The sequence below is a fragment of the Vigna unguiculata genome, chromosome 6, assembly GCF_037176805.1.
Source record: "Vigna unguiculata cultivar grain cowpea cultivar isolate G323 ecotype 2 chromosome 6, ASM3717680v1, whole genome shotgun sequence".
Classification (NCBI taxonomy): Eukaryota; Viridiplantae; Streptophyta; class Magnoliopsida; order Fabales; family Fabaceae; genus Vigna; species Vigna unguiculata.
This window is the reverse complement of record NC_140797.1, coordinates 10931396-10940502: the sequence shown is the minus strand read 5'-3', so window position 1 is coordinate 10940502 and position 9107 is coordinate 10931396. Positions and strand designations below refer to the sequence as shown.

Genomic DNA, 9107 nt, shown 5'->3' with positions numbered 1-9107 from the left:
TATATATATATGTATATATGAATGAGTTAAACTTAAGTTTATTATTTAATACGGTGTATTAAAGTTTATTCTATTGATGTTTAATAGATATAATGAACTATCCACAAATATCATGATATATGCATATTATATGGAAGTCAATTTAGAGAGATAAGTTTAAACTTTCTTCTTAATATGAGTTATTGATATAACTAACTCGTATAAATGTTATAATATATAACTTAATGTATTTTTTAAAAACTTTAACTTATATAAAATTATAAATAATTGAATATTAAAAGATCAAAATTATGTAAAAGAAATCAAGAACCTAAATTATAGATAATTAAAAATACAATAATTAAATTTACGAAAGAAATATAGAACCAAAAGTTATAAATTTTTTAAAATAAGGGAGAAAATTGACATTTAAGTCAAAATGTTATGAAATATATTCTCAAATTTCGAAAGTGGCTCAATAAATGTTGCAATTATAACTAATACCCAACATTACAAATCATTATTTTACTATGGAGCTATCGCAGACGATTGCAACCTCTTACGTAGAAGCTTAAGGGAGGGTGAATAACACTATCCATTTAAATCGTAACGTGGAGTTGACATAAAGGGCAAAGCGCGTGAATAAGTGGCTACCTAAAACCGCGTGCCACAGTTGGTTGAGAAGGAGTCAAGTGGCTTAGGAACAGAAAATTAGGATGATACACTGGACGGTATTTTACTTTATAAAATCATCAAATATAAAATAATATATTTAATACCTTTAAATTATAAAAATTATTATTTTTATCCAAATAAAAATATGGTTTATCTATATTTGTAAGAATCAATCTAGAACGTTGATAATTTTTCACGAAATATTGTCCAGTAATTTTTATCGATAACTAGTAAAAACCATTGATGCTTTCGATTATTTAAGACTCCAGAGGAAATAATATTTTTGTTAATATTCGATTAACAGTATTATGATATTGTAAATGAGATTAATATCGTTGATGAATTAAATAAAATTCATGAAATAATAAAGAAAATAAAACTAGTTATATAACATCCCACTTAATAGTTTTCACGCTACTAAATAAAATATTATATCATGATCAAACAAAACAGATAGTGGGAATAAACAGTTATAGAATGTTGATACAGTCATCCAAAATAATCATATAAGTCCCTATCAACATGTACAATCTACACAAGGAAGAGTTAATTTATACATCTCAAAACTCCATAGAGCTTAACCCAAAAGCTACTATTGGATTTCCAAGCCAAGGATCAATTCCTATTCAGGAGAGGGGTGTCTTCATCTGAATTCTTCTCTGCTCACACCAAAAGTAGGTGATCATTGCAAAAGAGAAATACACAACAAAACAGCATAGACAAGAAAGGGTAAGCTAACTTAAATAATAGAAATCATGCAGTTCAAAGTATGAGTATCATCACAAACATAGCTCAAAAACATAACTCTAGACTCAATATCCGAATTGTGTAAGCGACATTGGATCTCTTGGTGGCATACACATGTGACGGTTCCCAAACTCTGCAGAGTTTAGACGCAAGGGGTTATCACTCGACCACTCCCAAGGTAAGTCCCCTTCGCGTCTAAGACTTGATCAAGTCCAAAGACCAGGACCTCTTACTACTCCTCACGACATAATCCATTCTGCTCTACTTGAGCGTGAATGATTATTGAAGTTTCAGGATACCAACCAATACGAAGTCCTCATGTCCCTACACACACTAACATACTCCTTTGAATTTCCCTTGAAATTCTAATTCAACCACATTGCCTCATAATCTATATTCATCCAATTTCACCATTCATAATATTAGTGGTAACATTCCAAGCATATATAAGGGCTAGTTACACTAGTTCACATTCAAACATATGATCTCACCCATTAAACAGAGAATCAAACACCCAACTGTAGTGGCTCTCGCTCAAGCTAGAAAATCTAGCCCAAGCGAGAGGCCATCTCGCTTAGGCTCGCTTGAGCGAGGCTCTAATAGTGGGCAAAAATAAAAATTTGGGCGATCGCTCAGGCTAAGCTGGTTCGCTTAGACGAGAGTGTCTCTCGCTCAAGTAACCTCAGCTCGCCTAGGCGAGACTTCGCGCAGGAACAGGGATGGGTTTTCTAGTGTTTTCGCTCATGCGAGAGTCACTCGCCTAGGCGAAAATACTAAATTACTCTACTGTTTCCACATGTAGAAGCCCAGATTCTTCGCACAATTTCAACCACACACCCAATTATATAGTTCAACATCAATTCAACACTCAAACACGCATTCCAAAACCAACAGAACACATTTCCATACGAATTTAAAAGAAAATGGTTAGCTTCCCTTACCTCTCTAAAAATCACTGACTTAGCAACGAAGGAGCTCCAAAAAGGGACACCACTACTACTTTGAACCTAAGGAAGGGAAATGCGAATTCACACAATAAGTGAGATTCAAAATTTTAACCCATAAATGGTGAAATTCCAGAATTGGGAGTTAAACTGAACTTACGGGAAGGAGGGGGAAGTTCAACTGGAATGGAGGGTTCTGCATTGGTTCCAATTCTGCCTACTACACAAGGAAGAAGAATGAATTCAGATGGGGAAACTTGAGTTTCTTTTGTTGAGGGGAAAGAGAAAGCAAAGAGAGGAGGTGAAAGTGGTTCAGTTTTTGAGATGGAGAGAAAAATGAAGAGAGAAAGAAGGGACCTCACAAATATAGTAATGATGTTAGAAATTAAAAAAAAACACGATCCGCTATACGTGAACCTGATACACGTGAACCTGATACACGTGCTTAATGGACGTGATCTTCTGAAACTATTTCAATTAACTTTCACGTTCAAAGTGAAAATAAACGTGGAAAAGGTAGAAGGGGAAAAGCACGCGAAGCTTGGTAAATGAAAACGAGTAAATGAAATTCAAGGAACAGGAATTTGTTTGCATTAAAAGAATATAATATTAAAAATTAAAAATTAGATTTTAAATCTAATTTATCTTAAAAAATTGAGCTTAAATGTATGACTACTTTAATTTGATAATACCTATGTAGAGATGGCAAATAAACCCGTGTCCGTGGGTATTGCTCGAACCCGTCCCCGTTTTGACGGGAAATCCCCGCATTGACTGGGTATGGGTATGGGGAATCCCCGACTTTTTCAATTGGGTATGGGGATGAGTATGGCGATGGACATATCCCGCCATATTACCCGTCCCCGTTTAAATTATTAAAATATTCCTAATTAATTAAATAACCACATATATATATATATATATATTATTTTTTATTTATTCTAATTATTTGATTTGTCATGAAACTAATTTTGCATTTCAATTATATTTTTCATCTTATCATAATCTTTATGTAATTATGTTCAAAAATATGTATGTTAATTAAAAAAATTTATGTCTCACATTTGAATATTTCTATTATTTTTTAAGATTTTTATTTAATGTATATTTTTCTTTCACATGAAAATGTTTAATACTCTCAATTTAAGTATTTAATAGCACAAACATTTCGTTTACTAGGTAATATAAAAAAAATCATTTACTTATTATTCTTATTATTAGTTTTTGTTTCATTTGAATAACTTTTTTATTTCACTAAAACATTTTTTGTTATTTCTCAACTACTGAGTATATATGTTGATATTTGAAAATTTTTCTTTGATCTCTAAGATATTTTTCAACTTATCATACCTTTGATTATACATTTGTTTTCTTTTGTGCGATTTCTTTCAATAGTCTCTCAAATTGTTTGTAAACATTTGTTAATTTTTTAATATTTTATTTCTTGTTTATTTTCATTATGTATAATACTATTTCGATATATTTTATTTAATTATGTTTTATTTTTTAACTCATTATCAATCATACTGTAATTTTTTCACTATAATTATATAAATAACTTTTATTTACTACAATATAAAAATTTAATGTAATTGTCATTAATATTTTTTTATCACCATCCAACATAATTGAAGTTCAAAAGATACAAGATCTACGTTAAAATTTTATTATTATGATTATTATTTGTTCTTTGTATCTTTTTGATTAAGTAATGTATTATAACTTTTATTAGTGTATAAAAAAGAGATTCATTAGAATTTAAAATATTGAAGTAAACAAACATTTAAAATATATTTTAATTTGAATATTTGTTTCCTTTTATATTTTTTTTAATAATATTTTTAAATTTCATCAACTAGGTTTCATTAATGTTTGCAAATTTAATAAATGTGTTGGTTCTCATGAAATTTTATTTGGTATTATAATCTAAAATGTAAATAATTATAATTTATTTTAAACTTTTATTATGATTATTATTTGTTCTTTGTATCATTTTGATCAAATGATGTATTATAACTTTTATTAGTATATAAAAAAGATATTCATTAGAATTTAAAAGATTGAAGTAAACAAACATTTAAAATATATTTTAATTTGAATATTTGTTTTTCGCTTATCCTTTTAAAAAAATATTTTTAAATATTATCAAATAGGTTTCATTAATGTTTGTAAATTGAATAAATGTGTTGGTTCTCATGAAACTTTATTTGGTATTATAATCTAAAATGTAAACAATTATAATTTATTTTAAACTTTTATTATGATTATTATTTGTTCTTTGTATCATTTTGATCAAATGATGTATTATAACTTTTATTAGTGTATAAAAAAGATATTTATTAGAATTTAAAAGATTGAAGTAAACAAACATTTAAAATATCAATTATGTTCTTTGTATCATTTTGATCAAATGATGTATTATAACTTTTATTAGTGTATAAAAAAAAGATTTATTAGAATTTAAAAGATTGAAGTAAACAAACATTTAAAATATATTTTAATTTGAATATTTGTTTTTCTTTTATATTTTTTAAAAAATATTTTTAAATTTTATCAATTATGTTTCATTAATATTTGCAAATTTAATAATTGTTTTAGTTCTCATGAAATTTTATTTGGTATTATTATATAAAATGTAAACAATTATAATTTATTTTAAAGTATTTGATATGGAAGAAACAATCATCATTCTAATATTGAATATTTGATAATATTATGTTTCCTTTATCATAAAAATTTTATTATTTTATAAAAATTAATTAAAATTAATATTGAAATAGTAAGAAAATGGGTATGGGTATGGGTATGGGTATGGGTATGAGATTATACCCGTTACCCGGTGGGGATGGGGATGGGTCAAAAGTTTAATACCCATTGGGTTTGGGTATGAGGATGAGGATGAATTTTTTTTACGGGGATGGGTATGGGATAGCGAAACCCGTGCCCGCCCCACCCCGTTGCCATCCCTACCTATGATGAATATAAAATTCCAACGTCAATTATATTTGGAAAATTGAAGAAAATGGATGTGATAATCAATAAATTTTAGGATGATGATACATAAACATCTCATTCTTTTTTATTTATCACTTATGAAACATCAATAAAATAGTATTCTCATTTTAAAATATAAAATAACTTGGAATGAATCAACTAATTTTTTGCTTATTAGTTAGAAAGGAATAAGAAAATTTGGTGGTGTACAGATTTTTTTCCTAATATATAAAAATAATAAATCTTTTTAAAATTAATGAGTTTATTTAAGATTTGTGAAATCGTTTTTCTTCTACGATGAAATGAAACTCGTGCTTAGAGATAGCAAATAAACTCGTCCTCGTGGGTATTGCCCGAACCCGTCCCCGTTTTGATGAGGAATCCCCGCATTGACTGAGTATGGGTATGGGGAATCCCCGATTTTTTCAATTGAGCATGGGGATGAGGATAGGGATGAATATATCCCCGCCATATCTCCATCCTCGTTTAAATTATTAAAATATTCACAATTAATTAAGTAACCGTATATACATATTCTTTCTATTTTTTATTTCTTCTAAATATTTGGTTTGTCATGAAACTCATTTGCATCTCCAATATATTTTTTATCTTATCATAATCTTTATGTAATTATGTTAAAGTGATGTATGTCAATTAAAAAATTTTTATGTCTAACATTTGAATATTTCTATTATTTTTTAATATTTTTATTTATTTTATATTTTGCTTTCACATGAGAATGTTTAATAATCTCAATTTAAGTGTTTAATAGCATAAACATTTCATTTACTAGGTAATATAAAAAAAATTATTTACTTATTATTATTAATTTTTGTTTCATTTGAAGAACTCTTTTATTTCGTTAAAACAATTTTTGTTATTTCTCAACCATTGTTTGAAAAAAACTTTTTTATATATGTTGATATTTGAAAAGTTTTCTTAGATCTCTAAGATATTTTTCGTCTTATCATACACTTAATTATACATTTGTTTTTCTTTGTGCAATTCCTTCCAATAGTCTCCAAATTGTTTATAAGACACACATTTGTTAATTTTTTAATATTTTTATTTTTGTTTATTTTCATCGTGTAGAATACTATTTCGATAAATTTTATCTAATTATTTTTTATTTTCTAACTCATAATAGTCATACTTGAATTTTTCACTATAATTGTATAAATAATTTTTATTTACTACAATATAAAAATTTAATGTAATTGCCATAAATATTTTTTTATCACCATCCAACATATATTGGAGTTTAAAAGATACAAGATCTATGATAAAATTTTATTATGTTTATAATTTGTTCTTTGCGTCATTTTTTTTTATCAACCATTGAGTATATATGTTGATATTTGAAAAGTTTTCTTAGATCTCTAAGATATTTTTTATCTTATCATACCTTTAATTATAGATTTGTTTTCCTTTGTGTGATTCCTTCCAATAGTCTCCAAATTGTTTATAAGACATACATTAGTTAATTTTTTAATATTTTTTTTTTATTTTCATCATGTAGAATACTATTTCGATAAATTTTATCTAATTTTTTTTATTTTATAACTCATTACAATCATACTTTAATTTTTTCACTATAATTGTATAAATAATTTTTATTTACTACAATATAAAAATTTAATGTAATTGTCATGAATATTTTTTTACCACCATCCAACATATATTGTGGTTCAAAAGATACAACGTAACGTCCCATTTAATTAATAAACGTAATTAAAGAAACGCCACACACAAATGATGCTAAATAGCAGTCTTGGGGTCCTTAACCCAACCCCTACAAACTAGGCACACCACGATACCGAAAGATTACAGTTGAAAAGTCTAATCCATACTGATAGAGAAAGTAAATCATAACGTGATACATGGGACAAAGCCCTAAAAGAAAACCAAGATCCAGTCCATGCAGATCATGCAGCGGAACCATCACCTCCCTGTCGTCCGCGGTTGTTCCTCGCATCTGCTCACACCAACAAGTTGGCGATCATCGCAAAGGAGAGTACCATACGGCAGAACACACAACAACAAAAGTAGGGTAAGCTAAAGCACAAGAGATTTCATTCATCAAGTCCGATATAATTTCGCCGTATCAAACATTCACCTCAACCAAGCATGTTATGACTCATCAGGCAATACACTACGACTCGACTCATCCGGATACATATAACTTGGTCGGATTTAGCGGACGCTTGCACTTGTGGTGGATACCTCTGCTCACCCCCGAGCTGCTCATCCCCGAGCTATGTGTTGCAAGTGTTTCAATGAATAAATTTCCCTCACCACAAGGTTAGCCCTTAATGAGTTTCAGGCCTCCTGCTACTCTCACCACAGGAGTCAGTCCGCTCTAGGTGAGACTAATTGACCCCTTAGAGTGTTAGGATGCAATCCTTACCTTGAATCCTTACCTAGTTATACAAATGGGGCACCACCACGGACACCCACTAACAAGGGCCATGGAATTACGTCCCGACCACTGAAGCGCAACCCCGGAGGTCTCACTTAGAGACCCCAAGGAATTACACGCTGACACGGACCAACATTCATAAATCAACAATACGAGAACATTAAATCATGTTTACCATTTCATACCAACCCCTGGGATTAATTCCTCATACGTATCACATTTTGGATCCATACCACTGATCATCACCACCCCATGAGTCTAGGGCCTCATCTCATATCAATACCATGTTACTTTAGTTCCAATCCACTCATTCATTTCACATGCCAAGTTCCCACCACACCCATCATTCACCATTCATGAATCATATCACGCATGCATAGCAATCCATTAGGCATATATCCATACATAAGTACATGTATCTCATCATAGCAATCATACCCAAACAATTCCATTCATCCGAGAGTAAACACACAACCAAACACAACACTGTCTCGCCCAACCCCTCGCTCAGGCTGAAGGGTCTCGCTCAGGCGAGTCCCCTTCGCCTAGGTGAGGGCTAAACAGAAACACCAAGAGAGCAGCGCGGGATCTCGCTTAGGCGAGACCCCTCTCGCCTGGGCGAGATGCTCGCTCACTCAAATTAAAGAGCGAGTCGCTTGGGCGACCTCTCGCGTAATAGGGTTTGGGCGAGTCCCTATTCATCTCGCCTAAGCGAGACTGGCTCGCTTGGGCGAGATTAGCAGGTCTCGCCACTGTTTTCCTACAACAGTGATCCACACCAGCCCATCCCACATATATTCGCGCATACACAGCTTATCACAATATCATACCAGCCCCAAAACCTCAAAACGACAGTTCATAACAAAATAGAAATGAAACGTGAGAGTGAGCTAGAGCTTCCCTACCTAGAAATGGGTTCGTACAGGACTTTCGGCACAGAACCAAGGAGCACAACAACCCTAAAACCCGACTCGCAACTGGAACAGTGGATAAAAACGAGTTATTACAGTGTTTCCACTGTTACTGTGAAAGCTATGCAAGACAGAGGCGGTAAGGATTAAAGGTACTTACGTGAGCATAACAAAGGCCAAGCTAAACGTGACCCTGAACGTTGGAACCCTAGCAGAAAATGGCAGCGGCAGCAACTCTAGGAAGTGGGATTTCTGTTTTATGAAAAGTGAGTTTAGGTTAGGGTTTGGGGCGGACTAAGTCTGTTTTCCCTTTCTGGGCCAGCCCTGAGGCCCAATGGCTAAGGCAGCCCTAAGAAAAGGGGTAAAATGGAAAGCGGGCCTTACATACAAGATTTATGTTAAAATTTTATTATTATGTTTATTATTTGTTTTTTGCGT

The 9107-nt window shown here is 31.1% G+C and overlaps 1 long non-coding RNA gene across 1 annotated transcript; it reads right to left on the bottom strand.

Annotated features, from left to right (window-relative positions):
- Positions 1-1091: 1091 nt before the first annotated feature.
- On the bottom strand, positions 1092-2707 carry LOC114189141 (uncharacterized). Its single transcript, XR_003605574.2, has 3 exons — positions 2506-2707; positions 2343-2408; positions 1092-1313 (listed from the first exon to the last, which is right to left on the bottom strand). It is a non-coding gene; the product is annotated as an uncharacterized LOC114189141 (long non-coding RNA).
- Between the last annotated feature and the right edge of the window lie 6400 nt (positions 2708-9107).